This window comes from Acinonyx jubatus, chromosome A1 (genome assembly GCF_027475565.1).
Source record: "Acinonyx jubatus isolate Ajub_Pintada_27869175 chromosome A1, VMU_Ajub_asm_v1.0, whole genome shotgun sequence".
In the NCBI taxonomy this organism is placed as follows: Eukaryota; Metazoa; Chordata; class Mammalia; order Carnivora; family Felidae; genus Acinonyx; species Acinonyx jubatus.
Genome location: NC_069380.1, coordinates 226,346,944 through 226,368,613, shown reverse-complemented (window position 1 = coordinate 226,368,613; position 21,670 = coordinate 226,346,944).

Below are 21,670 nucleotides of genomic sequence, written 5' to 3'. Positions count from 1 at the left end.
GCTATTTTAAATACATGCTTTGCCAACATCACCTGGAAACCAGTCCTGCTGAGGCCATTGATCGTGAATGACTGTTATAAATTATTCTGTCTTCCATGATGATTTTCTAGACTACAACCCTGGTGCCACGTGGAGTATGAACCTGGATGCAATGAGGTTATATTTCCTTAGCTATAGATTGGAAACAGTATTTCCATTTGTTACCATCTCACTTAGACACTTCTGCTTTCTCCGTTCCCCAATTCGGTGTTCTATTTTGAATTTCTAATGAAATGAAAGTGTGGACCTCACCTATTTTCCCAAAGGTCACCTTCTTTAATTTCGAAGAGGAGGGATGTATGGCTGGTTCACCCTAAGTTGTTGGCCTGGGCATGTATAGACTCCCCTCCCTATGCAGAGGCCATTCTGCCTTAGTGCTACTAAGTGGACTGCTCATTTCTTGTACCTTAGCTGGTAGACTAAGAAAGATTTTCATTTCTTCTGCAAGTCTATTCTTTTTTTTTCCCCTCCAACTAAAATGCATTAATAAAATATATGTCATTGCTTGTTTTCTTTTTAATTTATCTTACTGAAACAACGTTATCGTTGTTCATATCTACACATCTAGATATGTAGGGATTGAGTAAGATTATTAAATTTATTTTCCTGGGTTGGAATGATTTCTCCCATTAATTCAAACATATTTTCTTTTTATTGCAACTCACTTGAGTTGCTCTTCAAATACAAACACAGTTCAAATCTGTTTGATTTTTTAATGATCCACTCCAACCTGAAATGATAGGATTAGAGCCTGGATTTTTACAGTGTAAGTAGTTTGTTCATAAAATGTGTTAGTTGTGAAACTTTTGTTGTTGTTGCTGTATGTTGAGTTGTCTACTGCTGTGGTGAATACTCTGCCTGAACTGACAACGTCTCCTGCCTTTGATGGAAACACATGGTCTTGGGAGAAATTAACCGGTTTAAAGGGACTGTTATCAGAGTGATGATTAAATCTTGAGCCAATGGGTGTGCTGACATTTAAGACATGAAAAATAGAGGTTCTCATCATGTTTATCTCTTGTACTTAATAAATTATCATAAAACTAAAAATTATTTGTAGAGGAGGGATTTGTTGAGTCCTTTCTTCCTTTTCTGGGTCCACCTGTCCTTCTATCTTTCTAATCGTTTCAAGGGATGAGCTAATGACCCTATCAGTTTCAGTCTTTCCTACTTTCTGGAAGCAATCACACAGCACCAATATCCACACGGAATTGCTTATACTTCCCACAGACTATTTTGAAATAATTGGCAATAAATATACCAGGCATCTAACTTACTTCGTAATGGTTTAGAATGGAAAAGGAAACTATTGATTCACCGACCTTGTATACCTCCTGGAGATCTTTAGACTGAGATATTTGAAAACTATTAATTCACTGTTGCCAGGTAACATCACAGAAAGGCAGTCATCTATCCCTGGAGGAAGTGACCTAAAATAAAATATATATATATATATTTAAAATCCTCCAATTTTAAGAGCAGAGTGTAAATTGATATTTGTTTTCACATAAGCTCTTTTCCTTAAACTGTTTTATGTTTTTTTTATAAGTAACTACAACTCTTAAGAAATATGCTAATTAGTTTATGTGTACATTCTGTGTAAATAACTCAGATTCATTTTTCAATTTCTAACATTTAGACAACAGCAATGACTTTTTAAACAAATGGTTCTAAAAGGTATCAAAAATTCCAATAATCTGGAAAGTTTTCTGCTGCTTTTATTTTAGCCTTAACTTCTGTGTATGAGAAAGTGACTTGTTTGTGCTTAAGGAATATTGGGAAACAGTGCTCTCTTTTGTCAATCAACAACTTCTGTCAGAGTTGCAAGTTCATAGATTACACCAACTAGGGTTGTCATGAGGTGTAAAGTTGGAGGAAATGTTCAAATTTGATCTTACACAGCGAATAACAAGTCCAACAATACTCAGAATGTTATGGTCTCATTATTCCTACCAAGTTTACAATAGAAACTACAAAACAAAAGCAGGAAAAAATATGTTCAATAGCTTTGTTTTTAATATCATTAAGTATCTTTTTAATATTGTAAGTTTTCTAAGAAATGTTAATTCGGTAAAATAAGTCCACCAAATGATGGCTAAGTGACTGATTTTATTCTTTCTACAATTTTTGCTTTAATATCTTGAATAAGGATATGAAACAGACAGCAAAATGTTTTAGGAAGAAGTGGCTTGTGTTTCAGAGGGGTATTGTAACATCTCTGAAGCCCTGCCTTTCTTCATCTTGAGTTGTCTTTCCAAATGGTATTGATTTATACTTAAAATAGTAATAAATATTAGTGTTACACATATAGGATTTGCATTTTAACTAGGGTTACATTCACTAAGTTTGTTTTATACAGAGTTGTGAACACTGAACTCAATAACAAAAATATATTTCAGTTTGGCCCACAATAGTGCAGTGATTTTCTACTTGCTTCCTTTTGGTTACTCTGTATCGGGGATGATCCTGAGCATTTTATGTATTTACTCCTTTAATCCCACTTAACCCTGTGAGAGACAGACTCTGGCAGTCACGACATTAGAGATGCAGAAACTCAGGTGGAGAAGGACATTTACTTCCCCCAAGGTCATGCAAGTCAACCACAAATATTTGATGTGAGTCCAGGCTACCGCACTCCAGAGTCGCTGCTCTTCGGGGCTATCTGGGGCTACCTCTCACATTGTAGAATAATGATAGATACAATTTTGTAGTTCCTATTAGATGCCAAAAAATGGGATTTCTCTGCAATATCTCATGTAATTGTCCCAAGAAATCTGCAAAATAAGGACATTAATTTACCGTCCATAAAGACGAGAAAATGTTGCTTTGGAATGCTGAATAACTTTCCCACTTGCTCAAAATTATGTCAACTGCCAAACCTAGAATATAAATCTTTGGGTTAAGTTACCCTTAGGCCTTAGGTGTTTCAACTAATTCCAAAATTCTACAGTGTTATTATTTTTTCCTTTTAAAAATGTTACAGTGGAACTGATAAAGTTGAGATTGTGGACAGACATCAGGAGGAAGAGGATGAAGGAAAAATGCAAATTGTTATTGCAAAGCACATGAAGTATACACTATGGGGTAACTGTAGATTGTTGCCAGGAATAATGACACACAAAAAAGTATTAAAGTAAAGGTAAGGAGCATGATCAGTGTTGCAAGGTGGTTTCCTAAGCAACAGACTCTGAGTTAGAGATTAACATGAGCAGAAGTTTTATTAGGACACTATCTTGGGCAACACCTGTGGCAGGGGGCAGGCGAGGGCTTAGGGAGAATTTGAGCAGTGATGCAATCCTAATCAAGGCCTTGGCTGACTCTACTGGATTCTCTGGAGCTGGGATGGCCACTCAGCATTTTCCTAATTTGGGATATGGGGCTCAGGCTCTTATAATCCAGCATTAATCAGTCATTGATCAGCTAAGGAAAATCACGGGCTTCCCTTGGAAATAGGTGCGACCTCTAAGAAAGCCACTTTCTTTAGCCCAGGTAATTTCCAAAGAACAAAATTCTGTGGTCGATATCGGCCAGTGGTACCCACAGAAACAGGGAAAACAGTCCCCATTTCCTGAAGGGGGTCTGGTTGGTACATCATTGCATCCACCAAAGGCCATCTGTTGTCCTAACCCAATTCACTTTTTCTGTATAGTTTCACAGCACCCTTTCTAGGATTGCAGTAGGCTTCTCTTCCCAGAGGATTTATGAAGGTTAGTGGCACATGGTATAATCCCCATTACTGGAGTAGGTCTTGGGAGTTTCAATAGCTACTAATGGGACTAGTGACATAATTTATTAATTTATGAGCTCAAAATTAAAATGTGGGCTCCTTGTTAAAAATGTATTTAAAGGGGCGCCTGGGTGGCTTGGTCGGTTAAGCGTCCGACTTCGGCTCAGGTCGTGATCTCACGGTCCGTGAGTTCGAGCCCCGCGTCGGGCTCTGTGCTGGCAGCTCGGAGCCTGGAGCCTGTTTCGTATTCTGTGTCTCCCTCTTTCTCTGCCCCTCCCCTGTTCATGCTCTGTCTCTCTCTGTCTCAAAAATAAACATTAAAAAAAATTTAAAAAAATGTATTTAAAAATTTCAAGGGGGTGATGGTAGAGCACTAAACCAAGTATGAGATTATTCTAAGTGTGGGGCCTTATGGACTCCACAGGTTGAATATTCATGAAGCTAGCCCTGGCTACCATTGTTTCCCATTCTTTCCCTCTCTTAGTATCTATTCTAGACTTCTTTTGCCCTCAGCCAGGACCTTCTATGGGCTGGAAGGATTACCTGGTGGTCTGAGGGGGCTGAGTCCCTGGTATGGTGACAACAGCCGATATATCATCATATTGGTTAAGAAAATAGTAAGAGAGGCCAGGTAGATCACTTGTCACTAAACTTAGGTCTCTGCCCCCAATGTTTAAAAGGGAGCAATATTTCCTCCTGATGATCAGCATCAGTTACCCCTACAAGAATAATGTCTCTTTTCTTTGCTTGCTAGTTACAAGATACCAAGAACCCAAAATCTTGGTAACTTGATGCAGTTCTCTTGTGATTTTTTTTTTGTTCTGCTTATGTTCAATCATTTAAAAATTTTTTTTTAAATGTTCATTCATTTTTTTAGAGAGAGAGACAGACAGATGTGAGCAGGGGAGGGCAAAGAGAGAGGGACACACAGAATCCAAAGCAGGCTCCTGGTTCTGAGCTGTCAGCACAGAACCTGATGTAGGGATCGAACTCACAAACTGTGAGATCATGACCTGAGTCAAAGTCGGACGCTTAACCAACTAAGCCACCCAGGCCCCCCTCAATTGTTGATGTAACATTTAACCTACAATATATTATTGCAGGGTCTACCAAACCTTTTGACTTAGTGAGTCAAAGAAAATGCAGATCGTGAAGAACAGTACTGGCGATGTGGTCACTTGGAAGATTGTAGTCAAGAGATTCTCCCCTTATTTAAGGTATACAGCCAATTTTCCTTTAAAGTGATTGTAAAATGAGAAAAATATTTTATATTTTCCCACATATTTATCCATTTTGACACTCTTATTCCTTTGTGTAGGTTCAAATTTTCATCTGGAACAATTTTCCTTTTGCCTTAAAAGCTTCCTTCGATATTACTTGTAGAATAAGTCTACTAGCAATGAATTCCCTGAATTTTTCTCTATTTTAAAATGCTTTTAATTTACTTTGATTATTGAAGAGGATTTTCTCTGCATATGCAATTCAAGATTAGCTTTTCTTTTCTCTTTGTTTCCTAGCACTTTTAAGACATGGTTGAATTTTCTTTTGGCTTGAGCATTTTCTAGTCAGAAGTCTATAACTATTGTCTTTGGTTTGCTGTAGGTGTATGTTTTCCTTGTGAATGATTTTAAGGTTCTCATTCACTTTTTTATGATATTTATTTATAAAGTGTTTCAATGCTAATTTCTTTTTTTAAGTTTATTTATTTATATTGATAGAGAGTGAGCAAGCATATGCACGCACTCAGGTGGAACAGAGAGAGAGGGAGAGAGAGAATCCCAAGCAAAAAATTTAAAAAAATTAAGAATATTAACCCTAACAGTCCTGTCTGTGATCCTGCATTAGATCAATGAGGTACCAGGAATAGGAGGGTCCACCGAAGAGGCAGCATATACAACTGAGACACTAATTTGACAATTAAAGAGATGTCTTTAACTGATCTTTTTAAAGGGTGTCAAGTATACACAATGGGGAAAGGGCAGTCTCTTTTACAGTGGTATTGGGAAAACTGGACATCCACATGCAAAGGAATGAAATTGGACCCTATCTTACACCATACACAAAAAATACTCAAAATCCATGAAAGTCCTAAGTATAAGACCTGAAATTATAAAATACCTAGAAGAAAACTTAGAGGAAAATCTTGACATTGGTCTTGGTGATGTTTTCATGGATATGACATAAAACCACAGGTAACAAAAGCAAAAATAGACAAGCAGGACTATGTCAAACTAAAAAAGGTTCTGCACAGCATAATCAACAGAGTCAACAGGAAGCCTATGGAATGGGGGAAAATATTTGCAAATGATATATCTGATAAAGGGCTAATCTCCAAAATGTATAGGGCACTTTGACAACTAAATAGCAAAAAATAAAAAAATAAGTAACCCAATTAAAAGAAGTCCAAAGAAGGCATACATACTAGTGGGCAACAGATATATGAAAAGATGCTTGATGTCAGTATTCATCAGGGAAATGCAAATCAAAACCACAACGAGATATCACCTTCCGGTTATTAGGATAGACACCATCAAAACTCAAAGGATAACAAAGGTTGATGCCCTTTATACACTGCTGATGGAAATGTAAACTGGTGCAGCTGCTTGTGGACAACAGCATGGAGGTTTGTCAAAACATTAAAAACAGAACTACCATAAAATTCGTCACTTTCACTGCTGGGGATATGTCCAAAGGAAATGAAATCACTGTCTCAAAGAGATATTTGTACCCCATGTTCATAGCAGCATTAGTCAAAAAAGCCAACATATGGAAACAACCTAAATGCTCACTGACAGGAAAATTTTAATGGAATATTATTCATCTTTAGCAAAGGAGGAAATTCTACCTTTTTTTTGTTTCGACATGAATGGACCTGGAAGACATTATGATACATGAAATAAGTTAGGCACTGAAGAATCACTACATGATTCTGCTTATATGAGAAATCTAAATTATCCAAATTTAAAGAAGCAGAAAATAGAATGGTGGTTACCAGGGGATTGAGGAGGGAGAAATGTGGAGTTGTTGTTCAATGAGTATAAAGTTACCATTATATAGAATGAGTACCTTCTGGAGATCTGCGTTACAACTTAGCGTCTGTAGATAACAATATGACATTATGTACTTCAAAACTGTTAAGGGATTAGATCTTAGGTTAAATGTTTGTACTCCACACATGTGTGAGTGTACACACACACACACACACACACACACACACACACACATCCCAAAACCAAAGGGACACAAGAAACTTTTGGAAGTCCAAACATATCCAATCATACACATTAATTACATGCAGTCTTTTGTGTATCAATCATACTACAATAAAGCTGGTAAAAAAAAAAAAAGCAAAACTGTAAACAGCTTTTAAAAAGCATAATTTTTCAGTTTCCCAGTTTTTCAGTTTACATTTCTTAAAATGTAAATAAATGCATTATCTTTTCCCAGAACTGAGCAGGGGATGGGGAGGTAAGTAGTGAGTGGAAAGAGATGTCAGTCTGACTCTTGATTCCCTTTGGGAAATCCTACCACCCACATCTGTGGGGACTGGCAGATGAGAGGAAGAGATTAAAACATCCCGGTACAAAGAACTTACAACAACGGAGTTTTCAGTGAGCAACGCAGATTGCTTAATATTCCAAACTGAACGTTAAGGATCTAAACTAAATGATGTAGTTTTTGTAAGGGTTTTTCAGAGTAACAAAGCAGAACGTTAAATGAGAGGATGCTCTGTTTCACTTCCCATCAACATCACTGTGTTGTTCTTTGTTCCAATCAAAGTTGAATATGGGTCAGAAAAGAAATAGCATAATGCTTATTCATAAATACTTGGAGAAAAAAAAAACAACCCAAACCAAAGTAAATGAAAAGCGAGGAAAGCAGTGTAAATAAAAGGTAGATGAAAACATCCCGATAGAGGGATTTGACTAAGACATGGGATAAGACTTGAGAGAAATGTTGCTTTGTAATTTCAGGGAAATGACAACATATTTATTCTTAAAACAAACAAAAAACAGATGTGATTCAGATCTAAGAGTTCAAAAATGGTATTAAAGACAACAGAGGAGATAAAGATTGAACACCGACTTAAAAGGGAAAGGAACAGTAAAAGCTTCACGGACTGAAGCACTTTACAAACAACATAATAGTGCAATCGTGACAGATGACAGAGTCAGTGGTATGATAACAAAGGAAATCAAATCCCAGTGACATAAGAAGAACAAGGATTTGAAAAAGTAGAACGCATGATGGCTTTAGCAGAACAGAGCGATCCAGTGGTGTTACTGGACTCCAGAGCTTTAAAAAAATGCCATCAAATAAATGATCAAATCTATAATGGAAGAAAACTTTTCTTTTTAAAAATTTTTTTCTAATGTTTATTTTTTCTTGAAAAAGAGAAAGAGCGGGAGCCAGGTGAGGGGCAGAGAAAGGGAGACACAGAATCCAAAGCAGGCCCCAGGCTGTCATCACAGAGCCATATGCTAGCGGACTTGAACTCAGGAACCAAGAGATCATGATCTAAGCCAAAGTCTGACGCTTAACGACAGACACCGGGCACCCCTATGATGGAAGGAAACTTTTCTGAAGTAAGGACAGACTTGAATCTGAAGATCAAAAGTCATTTAATGTGTGGGTGGGTGAATGAGGAATGGGAAATGAGGATTCTGAAACAGACCTGTCAGAAAAGAAGCCATATCGTGGTTAGATTAGAAGGAATCCAAATATTGAGGAAACTATTAGTATAACCTCGCATTTTTCCGAAATAGCTTTTAATACTAAAAGAGTACAGAGGCATCTACAAATTTCTGAGGAAAGTACATCTAAAGGGTTTTATATCATCTGAATTATCTTTCAAACGTAGAGTCTAAAAACACCCTCTCAAATTTTCAAGATTTTAGAGGACATTGATTATGAATATTGAGACTGGAAATACAATAGTAAAATGACTGGTCGAAAACATTCCATCTTTTTAGAGAGACCTAAAGTTAAATAGTTGTAAGACATATCTTTATATAATCAAATGTAAATACTCTAACGAATGACAGTAAAATAAAAAAAAAGTTTTGAAATAAGGAAAGGTCAAGAGAAGTATAAATGCAAACATTTCACCACTGATCATAGCAGGGGCTGGTCACTAATTTTAGTGCCTAAAATTAAAGTGAGAAAAGATTCTGACCTCATGATGTTTTTTATAATTATTTTTTTCTTCACTCTTAAGAGATCTTCTAGTAACTAATATTACATTTCATTAGCATTAAGAAACCATTAATTATGAGATGCACGACTATTTTATGTAACACTAATGAAGAGAAATAAAGACTACAAATAAACTATGACACATTATTAAGATGTCCTTGACTCTAAGGGCCATCCTGATTTCAAAGAGCTTAGAATGTGGAAACTCAAGTATCTTTAATGGATGCAACACCATATGTCTTTTGGTGAAGAAGCATTTATCTAAAGTTCAAAAATTCCTTTAATTTCACCCTAATATCTACATATTATATCTACACCCTAATATCTACATATATATATCTACATATTATATATATATAAATAATATCTATAGATACAGATATCTATATATCTATATATCTATGGATATCTGTGTCTATAGATATATATATCTACATAATACCTACATATTATATCTACACCCTAATATCTACACATATATATTAAGTTTAACATTTTTATTGAAAAATAACATGATATAATGTCATTTACATGTATTAATATACTTTGATATATGAAATACATATTTATACTCTTTCTCTCCCCCTTCTGTCTATTCACTCATCTTCTGAACTATTCCCCATATATCTCTATCAATAGAAAATGTATGTAATTGTGTCTATCACACTGTAGCTAAAGTGTATTCATGTGAGTGTATTTAATAATACATATGTGTATTTGTATATGTACTGTTTCTTCATTCTTTTGTCCTTTCCTTGAAAATTTTGTAACAGACATCTAATTTGCACAACTATTATTATTCTTAGAAAAATTGCTTTCTCTCTGCAAATAACAATACCAAAAAAATGTCTAACCATTTTTCTTACAAGATATTGTTGTATTATCTACTTAAAGAAATTTGTCCTGATTTTCATAGATGTGATTCTGCATATATAGTTTGGTGTCCGGGCAATTTCTTTACCTCTTTTTTGCCTTATAACAATTTTAAGAAGTCGAATCTATATGTCTGTCTATCTATCTATCTATCTATCTATCTATCATCTATTTATCTACAAGTTGATTTCCGTATTCTGTATCTGAAAAATCACTGCAAAACTGCAAAATAAAAAACCGGCTGAATATAAAGTATAGCGTTTTCTGGCTGTTGAAATGCTGGCAGACATTTTTATTGGTTTATCTTCTTGCTGATAGATTGAGTTGCTCAGTCATATGGCAGATCATCAGGGTCTGTGATCCAGGCTAATCCATCAATTTACAGCCTCAGAGAGATACTTGTTATGTGATTGTTATAATTGATAGTTGACTTATGATATATTTATTCTACAAGTAATAATAGAATTTTAAAACAGGTAAATAAGCAATGATCAAGTAATTCTTGGTCTATTAAATTAAATTTGAGCCAAGCCAAGAGGGGCATGGCGAACAAGCATAGTATTCTGGCTCTGCTACTTCTTACGAGTGGGTTACTGGAGAATGTATTTAACTTCCAGAACTTCAATATTTTCATCCACAAGCAAGTATTCTTGTGAGGAATAGATGATAAAAACCATATGAAAGCATTACCGAGATTGTACGTCTGTTATGCGACTGTTTGATAAGTGCTTTGTATTATATACATATTAACAAACTTCTGTCTAAATGAAATAATGGCAAGATAAGGTTTTCAATTAATCAAAGTACCTCTGTGGACAGAGAAGGAGAGAGGGACCATAAAACCACCCCAGGAATGGGTCTTCATGAGAAGCAAGGAGCTGTGGACCCCACCTTGAAATTCATGGTGTTTCGGGAGGAGCAGAGAGCAGTTCCCACCCTTAGCTGGGAACTGGATCCAGGTCCTCACTGTCTTGGGAAATTTGTGGAATTTGTAGCCCCCAAGCTGCCAATTTACAGCCTACTCAGAACTGTGGGACTCAGTGATTTGGAGAATATAATTATAAAACAACCAGAAGAGAGATCACATTCTCAAGGTTATCTTCAAGTACAGAGCTTCCTTCTCAATATTTGTGTAGAAAATAACTCAGTCATATTACACGTAGAAAACTAACAATATGCAACGTAAAAACAAGCACACAAATTTAGTTCGGAAAGAAATGTAAAACCTGGAAGTATCTGGAAAAACTTGAAATAAGTATATTTATAGGTCACAAATATATAATGGAGGAGTAGTGTCCAAAATAGATCAGTATCTATGAAACAAAACCAGAAGAATTGGACAGAAAGTCTAGGCAACAATAATGGGAAGAAAAATGAAACGAAACAAAGAACTGCAATTCTGAAACTTCATTTTTATTAGGTAATCTTCCCAAGTGTAATAAAAACAAGTCCTTTGCACCTGTTGATGATAGCATTGTTTTACTCATATGTTATGTTTATGGCAGGTGATATACAGAGATCTGGAAGCAAATTCTGGATCTTCACTTACATGCCGTATAAGTTTTGGGAATGTACTTAATCCCTACTAGTTCTATATCCTCGTTGGAATATTGTTAAGAAATAATAACTCAGTGGGGAACATTGAGGATTAATCTGCTAGTACCCTTGCCTTCATAGTGAACCTCATATTAACTTTAATTACTGATTAACAGTGTTTAGTCTTGGAATAGACCATCTAAATTAGTCACTTATTGATTATTATTTTGATAAACAGTCAACTCATTATGTGTGGTTGCTTTGTTTGTTTTTTATTCATCACTAAGACATTTTTTCCCTTATGAAGGAAAATAAAATTAAATACCAAGTTTAAAATCCATGACTTGCATCCTCTTCCAGATAACCAAGTGTATCTTTCAATGGTTTCACAAATCATTCTTTTTTCTTATTTTTAAAAATTTTATTTATTTTTTTAAAATTTACATCCAAAATTGTTAGCATATAGTGCAACAGTGATTTCAGGAGCAGATTCCTTAGTGCCCCTTACCCATTTAGCCCAATCCCCTCTCCCACCACCCCTTCAGTAACCCTCAGTTTGTTCTCCATATTTATGAGTCTCTTCTGTTTTGTCCCCCTCCCTGTTTTTATATTATTTTTATTTCCCTTCCCTTATGTTCATCTATTTTTTTCTCTCAAAGTCCTCATGTGAGTGAAGTCATATGTTTTTTTGTCTTTCTCTGACTAATTTCATTTAGCATAATACCCTCCAGTTCCATCAACATTTGGCACATAAATATTTACAATTGTTACGTCCTCTTGGTGGATAGACCCCTTGATTATGATATAATGCCCTTCTGCATCTCTTGATACCATCTTTATTTTAAAGTCTAGATTGTCTGATATAAGTATGGCTACTCTAGCTTTCTTTTGTTGACCATTAGCATGATAGATGGTTCTCCATCCCCTTATTTTCAATCTGAAGATGTCTTTAGGTCTAAAGTGGGTCTCTTATAAACAGAATATAGATGGATCTTGTTTTCTTAACCATTCTGTAACCCTGTGTCTTTTGATTGGAGCATTGAGTCCATTGACGTTTAGAGTAAGTACTGAAAGATATGAATTTATTGCCATTATGATGCTTGTTGAGTTGGAGTTTCTGGTGGTGTTCTCTGGTCCTTTCTAATCTTTGTTGCTCTTGGTATTTATTTATTTACTTATTTACTTATTTACTTATTCACTTATTTATTTTTTCATCTTTTCTCCCCTCAGAGAGTCCCCCTTAAAATTTCTTGCAGGGCTGGTTTAGTGGTCACAAACTCCTTTAATTTTTGTTTGTCTGGGAAACTTTTAATCTCTCCTTCTATTTTGAATGACAGCCTTGCTGGATAAAGAATTCTTGGCTGCCTATTTTTCTGATTCAGCACATTGAATATATCCTGTCACTCCTTTCTGGCCTGTCAATTTCTGTGGATAGTTCTGCTGCAAACCTGATCTGTCTTCCTTTGTAGGTTAGGGACTTTTTTTTCCTTTGCTGCTTTCATGATTCTCTCCCTACCTGGGTATATTGTGAATTTGACTATGATATGCCTTGTTGGTGGTCGGTTTTTGTTGAATCTAATGGGGGCCCTCTGTGCTTCCTGGATTTTGATGTCTGTGTCTTTCCCCAGGTTAGGAAAGTTTTCTGCCATGATTTGCTCACATAACCCTTCTACCCTTATTTCTCCCTCTTCCTCTCCTGGGACCCCTATGATTCTGATGTTGTTCCTTTTTAATGACTCACTGATTTCTCTAATTCTTAAATTGTGCTCTTTTGCCTTCATCTTCCTCTTTTTTTCTGCTTCATTATTCTCCATAAGTTTGTCCTCTATATCGCTGATTCTCTGTTCTGCCTCATTCATCCTTGCTGCCATGGCAGCCATGCATGATTGCAGCTCAGTTATAACATTTTTTATTTCATCCTGACTAGGTTTTACTTCTTTTATCTCTGCAGAAAGGGATTCTAATCTATTTTTGACTCCAGCTAGTATTCTTATTATCGTGATTCTAAATTCTGTTTCAGACATCTTGCTTGTATCTGTGTTGGTGAAATCCCTAGCTATCGTTTCTTCATGCTTTCTTTTGGGATGAATTCCTTTGTTTCGTCATTTTGAAGGGAGAAAATAATCAGGTAGAAAAATTAAAATTAAAAAATTAAACACACACACACACAAAATTGAATAAATGATGCTAGATCCTAGGTGTGTTTTGGTTTGGGTTTTGAAAGTGGTTTTATAGATTAGAGAAAAAAGGGGGGAAAAAGGAAGTCGTTTGAGAATTAAAAAAAATGAATACACTGAAGTAGACTAAAATGAAATGATGGGAGTAAAATAGAATTTGAAAAACTTTACACAAAGGTAAAGAATAGAGAAAAATTAAAGAAAAATATTATTAATAAAAATTAAAAATAAAAATGAATTTTTTTCTTTCTGTAGTCAAGAAAAGAAAAAGAAAAAAGAAAAAAAGGAAATCGTTTGAAAATTTGAAAAAGTGAATACACTGTAGTAGACTAAAATAATGAAGTAAAATAGAATTTGATGAAGTTTACATAAGAGTAAAAATATAGTTAAAATATTAAAGAAAAATATTTTTAATATAAATTGAAAATAAAAATGAAGTTTTTCTCTTCCTGTATTCAAGAAAAAGTGAAGAAACAAAAAAGTGAAAGAGGAAAAAGAAAAACAAGGAAATCGTTTGAAAATTTGAAAAAGTGAATACACTGAAGTAGACTAAAATAAAATGATGGAAGTAAAGTAGAATTTGAAAAAATTACACAAAAATAAAAATATAGTAAAAAAATTAAAGACAAATATTTTTAATAAAAATTGAAAATAAAAATGAATTTTTTCTCTTTCTGTATTCAAAAAAAAGAAGTGAAAAAGAGAAACAAAAAAAAAAGAAAGAAAATTGAATAGATGGACCTGCTAACAGATTGAAATAGGACTGAAATTCCTTCATTTTCCCCCAGAAGTCAAACTACAAAGCCCCTTACAGTCCACAAACTAAGCAGGCCCATTCTTCTGAAGAGCTAGGCTGGCCCGGTTGGGTGGGGCCTAGTGCAACGGCTCCGCTCGCCACCAGATGGCGCTGCCAGCCCCACTGGGGTGGGTTGTTGTGGCCCTTGTAGGTGCTTATGCGCATGTGCGGGCGCTGTGAAAACTGCACCTCCCAGCTACCCCGTCTGTTCTTCCAGATCAGCGATCGCGCACCTGTCCTCTGTCTTCAGTTTTCGTCCACTCCCCGCTTCTTCACTGTCTGTGACCAGTCCCCAGGCAGGACCTCCCTCCCGAGTTTTGTCTCAGATGCGGCTGTTTTCCCCCCGGCCCCTTACTCCTGAAGGACTGCGGCTTTGACCCGCTCCGCCTCTCTGCGGGAGGGTCTCACCGAGCAATGGCCGAACGATGGTCGAATGTCAGCTGCGCCCAGGAACGCCTGCTGGACCTTGCTGGTGCCGGAGCCCCGAGACTGCGGCCGGGTGCCAGCCCGCCCCAGAAAAGTTCGCGAGACAGCGTAGCAGCAGCTTTTCAGGGATTATGGAAAATCGCAACACACACCTGGCACCAGGCTTCACCCTCAACGACCTTGTTCCAGCACCAGCGAATGTGGCCGCTTTCTGGGGTCTGCCGGGACCAGGTGGCTTCAACAGTCTCCACCAAATGTCCTTCGGCAGTGGAACCGCTTTTCCTGGTGTGGCCAGAGAACCTCCCGGACCCCACTCGGCTCCCGGGGATCGCCCTTCCCACCGCAGCACCGCCAGGTATGGAAACGCGGAGTTGCAGCCTTTGCGCTCCCCTTGTTTACAGTCTTAATGGAATTTAAACCCTCGCCTTTCTCCCTTCTCCTTTCTCCGTTTTTAGTTTAGTCCCTGCGGCTGTTTCCAATTTTCCACTTTCTCTCCAGCTGCTTTTGGGGAGGGGTGCTTTTCCCTTATTCTCCCCTTTGGTCTCTGTCCTCTTTCTACCCACAAAAGCGGCTCCTGCCCTCGCGTCTTCTCTCCTTCCCAGTTCACTTCTCCACTTCGCGTACCTGCTGAGTTCTGTGGTTCAGGTTGTGCAGATTGTTGTGTTAATCCTCCGATCAGTTTTCTAGGTGTGTAGGATGGTTTAGTGTTGGTCTGGCTGTATTTCACGGACAGGAGACACACAAAAAACTTCCATGCTGTTCTGCCATCTTGGCTCCTCCTTTCACAAATCATTCTTGATGACACAACAAAATTGTCAAGGTGGAAACTTGCTCAAACAACTCTGCACTGTTCTTTATATTTGTTGCTTTGTTTTCAAAGCAGAGACGCTGGCGAAAAAGGTCGTAATTTGTGTTGATTTAATTGACAAGTGAAAAAAGAAATCATGAAGAATGTTATATGGAAGTCTGCCACAATCTGGAATACACAGATTTCTGGTTTTTTTTTTCTTTTCTAAGTTTTAATTTAAATTCCAGTTAGTTAACATATAGAATAATGGTATGGAATTCACTGATTTCTTTTTATTTCAGTCCGTTATTTAAAATTTACGTATTTCTTAGGCATAAAAAAACCAATTAGACATGGTTCTTGGGAGTTCTACTTACCATCCTATCCTTATGAAGCCCCACAACTTGCAGCAAAGATACAGGGTTTTATTTTATTTATTTATTTATTTTTTTCATTTTCGGTTGGTTGGATAGTTTGGGGCACACAGCTACACAAACTGAAACAAATATATTTGCAGAATATTTTGGTCATATCTTTCTGGAGAATGTATCAAGGTTTATCTGCCTCAAATATTTTTTATTATTGTCATATAAAACAAGTTATAGCATCCATACTTTAAAGGATTTTAGAATTAAGCATATTGCAACAAATATATACTATTTTTCCACACCTATTATGAATATTTAAGACACTTGGTCATACTGACGCAAAAATACTTAAAATCATGTGGGAAAGTTGTAGTTTTAATCTCACTATAATAAATTTGTGTGTTTGACTGCCAAGGAGGTACTTGGCATTTGTTTTGAATTATGAATTGCCACTTACATCATGATGGTTTTTAAAATCATGATTGGGGCAACTGGGTGCCTGAGTCGGTTAAGCGTTTGAGTCTTGGTTTTGGGTCAGGCCATGATACCACAGTTTGTGAGATCAAGCCCTGTATCGGGCTCTGTGCCAACAGTATGGAGCCCACTTGGGATTTTCAATCTCCCTCTCTCTCTGCCCCTCCCCCCCCAACATAAATTTAAAAAACTTTAAAAAGTAAACTAAAATAATGATTAGCAGAGAAAACGTATATTGTAAATGATAAATGTATATATAGATAGATTATTATTAGAAAAATAGTTTCGGGGCGCCTGGGTGGCTCAGTCGATTGAGCGTCCGACTTCGGCTCAGGTCACGATCTCACGATCCGTGAGTTCGAGCCCCGCGTTGGGCTCTGGGCTGATGGCTCAGAGCCTGGAGCCTGTTTCAGATTCTGTGTCTCCCTCTCTCTCTGCCCCTCCCCTGTTCATGCTCTGTCTCTCTCTGTCCCCAAAATAAATAAACGTTAAAAAAAAAATTTAAAAAAAAGAAAAATAGTTTCAAGATTTTAGATGGGCCAAAATCTGGAAACCGTAGCCTCATTCAAATTTCTCTTAGTGTTACTATCATCAGGTTCCCATTTAAAATATAAACTGAACACAAAACATATCTCAGATTGTATTTTTGATGATCGGTGTGGGGAATAAGCCTAGAAATTCCCCGGAATTATGCCAATGGGTTAAGAAGGCATAAAGAATTGCAAAGCCACAGGATGCTCACACCTGAGTTTGGGTAAACAAGACAAGACAACCAAGAATAGGGAGGTGCAAAGGCACACAATACATAGGTACATGAAATAAACAAGATTAGATATTCAGGGTGGAAGCACCCCCCCCACACACACACAATTTAGTACTATAGCAGAAAGCTGCTTTCACAGGAAGGAAGGACCAGCTAGGTAAACTGGTAAATTGGGCTATAGACTGCTGCGCAGCAGGTGAAGCAGCCCAGAGTGGAGATGATTAAGAAACGTGCCTTGTTAACACTGAGGTCATGTGTCCTATCTGTCTCATCCCCTGGGCTAGTTAAGATAAACAGAGGTGTTCACTGTAAACAACCTTCCGCCTGGTGCCCGGATTTTGCTTTGTATTAACCCAAAACCTTAACCCCTCTTAATATCTTCAAGACCCCCTTTTCCTCATGTCCTCAAGTTAAGGTTCACAGTTTCATTGTCTCTTTGTGCGCGTCCATTGCCACATTTGTAAGCCTTCTGATCCTAATAAAAATGGAGCGAGACCCTTATTTGGGGCTCTTGTCTTTTCCTGGACATTAGACATCTCTCACTTTTCATCCTGCGTCCTGCTCTCTTGCTAGGCAAGAGAGCACTTTAGACCCAGAGTCTACGACAGATTGGTTCAGCAGATCAAATTGTGCATGCTTTGTGAGGAAGGGACACTTTTATGCTTACATTTTTATAACAAAGGGAAGAGAGTCAATTCCTTAGGAGGACACTGACATTATGTTAACATACTCCACAACAGACTTTTCAAAATCGGATGTTCAAAGGACAACATCTGTTGTCTATAGGTCTTACTCTCAAGGAAGGAATGATACCATCCGGGGACAAGGCATAGTACTCTTTCCATTAAAATGGAAAATCTTTCCTCCAAAAGGTCTTCCTCACAAAAACCTATAACCTTAGTCTAATCATGAGGAAAACATCAGACAAATACCTATTCAGGAACCTTTTACAATATGCCTGATCGTTACTCCTTAAAACTATTAAAGGCTTCATCAAAGTCATTAAGACGGGGCCTGAGAAAATGTAACAACCAAGAAGAGGCTTGAGGAAATATGAAAACTAAATGCAATGTAATATCCTGGAGGGGATCTTGAAACAGAAGGATATGAGGGAAAACTAAGGGCATTTGAATCCTTTTGCTAATAATAAACCAACATTGGTTTATTAGTTTTGACAAATTCTTCATACCAATGTAAGCTGTGAACAATAGGGGACACAGTGATCCACAGGAAATTTCTATACTATCTATACACCTTTCCCACAAATGTAAATGTATTTTACGACAAAAAGCTTACTTTTAATAGCTGATGGAGGTTAAGGAATGCACTTGCTGTGTTAAGCCCTGGCTGCTATATGACTGTGTTGAATCACTCCATTGTACACCTTAAACTGATATTATACTATATGTTAGCTAATTGGATTTTAAAGAAAAAAATGTTAAACTTTTACTTTAATAAAAAAGTGGACGATGAAAATGACATTTGGCAACATCGGGTTCCTCATCCTAATGAAAGGATTACTGTACTGGCTGCAGAAATTAATTTGATCATACTAAAGAAAAATTGCATTGCTAGTACTCAACGTGAGTAAGGAGGTTAATGTCTGGAATATAAGATACCATCTGGGACACTTCACAGTTGTCCCATGTCCTGGATAACAATGAATGGAAAACTGCAGAAACATCAAAGAGCCAAGACGGTCCTGCTCATGGCTCAAAACCTGCAGAAATAAAGATGATTCGGGCCACCCCATCAGACAAAGAACTACACCAAAATGCTAGCAGATGGTGAAGAAAATAAGGCATGAGTAATGAAGGAACAACATAAGAGCTATAACCATGTGAACAATTGTGGAAATGAGGGTTGTAATAGTTCTGAGTATTTCTGACTTATTGTGGTGTGAACTGTATTAAAATAGGATTAACCGATTCTCCCTTCCTCCCGTACACCTACCAACTCCTATAGGGGTGTGAGAAGCAGGTAATCTTAAATATTAGTATTGGGGCTACAGCCTATTAAGGGTGGTGTGCCTCAGCTCCAAAGGAGAGAACATCGCCCAAAGGTAGATAATGAAACTGTGTATTGTCTTTGAGGAGCAGTTGAAATGTTCTGTGTATGAGAAGAAACAAAAACATTGGAGGTGAAAGCATGATATTTCTGTACTCGAAAATTAAGTACGGTTGAAAGAGATGTGCACGGATGCCAAGACAGGAAGTTGACGGTGGTAGTGTCGAACTATGGCAACATGGGTATGTTTCCCAGAATTCTCGTTATCGTCCATACTGGATTAGAGAAGGTGTGCAAGATGTGAAGGCGACATGGGACCAGTAACCATTGTGGTCTGAAGATCACCCGGGGACACAGAGGTTCTGTTGCTCACACACATCCTCTCTGATCTACCAGCTGGTTAGCCCAGAGGGTACCCTTCCTTCAGGGTTTCCACAGCCTGGGGCAGGCACCTATGAGAAGGTTGCCAGCTCCTTCTGGAGATCATTTGCACAAAGTTGGAGACAGTGAGATACCGACACAGGCATCCCTTTGTCCTTGAGGGTTTCAGTTTGTCCTCATTGGTCTGAATTTGCCTTTGCTGTTCTCTGCCGCACATCCAGCTGTTTTTCTGGACTCATGACACTGGCCGCAGGCCACCACAGCAAGAGGCTTTCCAAAGGCTTCTTTTTGAGTTCCCACTGAGTAGGGATGAATCACTACAATTAATGCCCTATTTCATGTCATGCAAACTAGTTTTGTTTCTCTGATCAAACCCTAAGCAATATAAAACATGCAAATGAAAGTTGTGGAGGCGGGAGGACTTCTGGCTTGCTAAATGCTTGGATGGACCCGAATGGGAAGCCACAGAACATAACAATAGGCTCGCTAATCAGAGAATTTGGGGAAGCAGGCTGCTTTCTCCTTGCCAGTGCCCCAACACTGCTTGAAGAAGCAGAGGTTGGCAAGTGTGTTTGAGTAAGAATTGAAGCTGCTGGCAGTTGTTGGAGCTGCAAGGACTGTGTCCCTTCAAGGTAGTAGCACCTCGAGGAGACAGGGAGCTTCAAGAAACACGAGATCCAGATGCTAACTCATCCCAGGAGGCAGCATGGCCTTCCCCAACATGCACAATGACAAGAAACAAGATCTTGCAATCAATCACATCTGTATTCCAAGACAAATGAACATGGATTATCAAATTAACAGAAAAGTAGAAAAATCAAACCTTGCTAATTACTTGAAGAAATGCAGTAACCTGAAAGAGCCATAAGCCTTAACCGGCAGAATAATTAACCATGGGACTCCTGAGGAGACTTCCCAAAGCATTTAGAGACTTAAAATAAATATATTTAGAGACAATGGACATAGCTGAATTCCCACAAAGAATAGTGTTACCAAGTAGAAAAGAACATATGTTGAAACTTAGAATATCATTGTCCATGAATTAAGAATGAAAACAATCTACTGTGGAGAATGAAAAGCAGAGTGAAAAGACCTAGGTTATCTACATGGGAAAGTGAATTGGATTCATAATGAAATTTTTATTAAATACATTAAGCATGGATGGCAAAAAGCAACATTGTAAATATTCTCAAGGAAAATGAATTTGAAACTAGATTCGTCTACCCAGACATTTTAGAATTTGTGGGAAAGGATAATTGGAGGCATTTTTTGGATATGCAAAGGTTCAGAAACTTTTAACAACTACGGGATCTCCCTGAAAGAATTGTTGAAGAATGAATAGATTCAAGGACATTTTAGGCTAAGAGAAATGGTAATACTAAGAGTAACAATAAAGCTTAAATATGTGTCTAAATAATTGTTGTCAAAAAATTGTTCTATAATTAAAAAAGAAAAATCCCAAGAGGTTTCAAAATGGGTAGGGGTGGTGATAGGGGAGAAAAGTGGAAATATGCTAAGATGCTTTTCTTATTCAGAGGTAAGATACATTATGTTCAACTCCAGACTGTACTGGAAAAAATACATCTTTAAATGTGAGGTGAATGAAACAAAGAAAATTTGTTCCAATCATCAAAAGAAAAATATGACGGAAAAGCAAACGAGAAGGCATAAGTAGAAACCATGAACTAAGATGGTGGGAAGATAGTCAAGCAAATCAATATAAGCGTAAGGATGAACTGGAGATCATCTCAGGGCTGCAAACAACCTTAGGTAATCAGCTGTTTTCAAGGGACACTCGTTTAAAGTAACAAAATTAGAGCCTCTGAAAATACTGGCATGGAAATACTGGTTGTATGAAGGAGAATAAAGCACATGTTGTAATACGGATGTCAGGTGAAAGGCAAAGCAGAAAGTTGTGCAGGGGTGGAGAGAGTACATCAAAGTGCCAGAGTCTGCTGAGCAGAGAGTGTTCGCCAGGTCAGTTAAGAAGAGTGATGCCAAAGGGGGGAAGGTTGGAGAGCTTTAGGGACAGAGATTTTGAAGACACTGTTATTAATGATTTGAAAGGGGATGAAAACAAGCATAGTGAAAACAACTTTCAACTTCAAAGATTCTGGGGG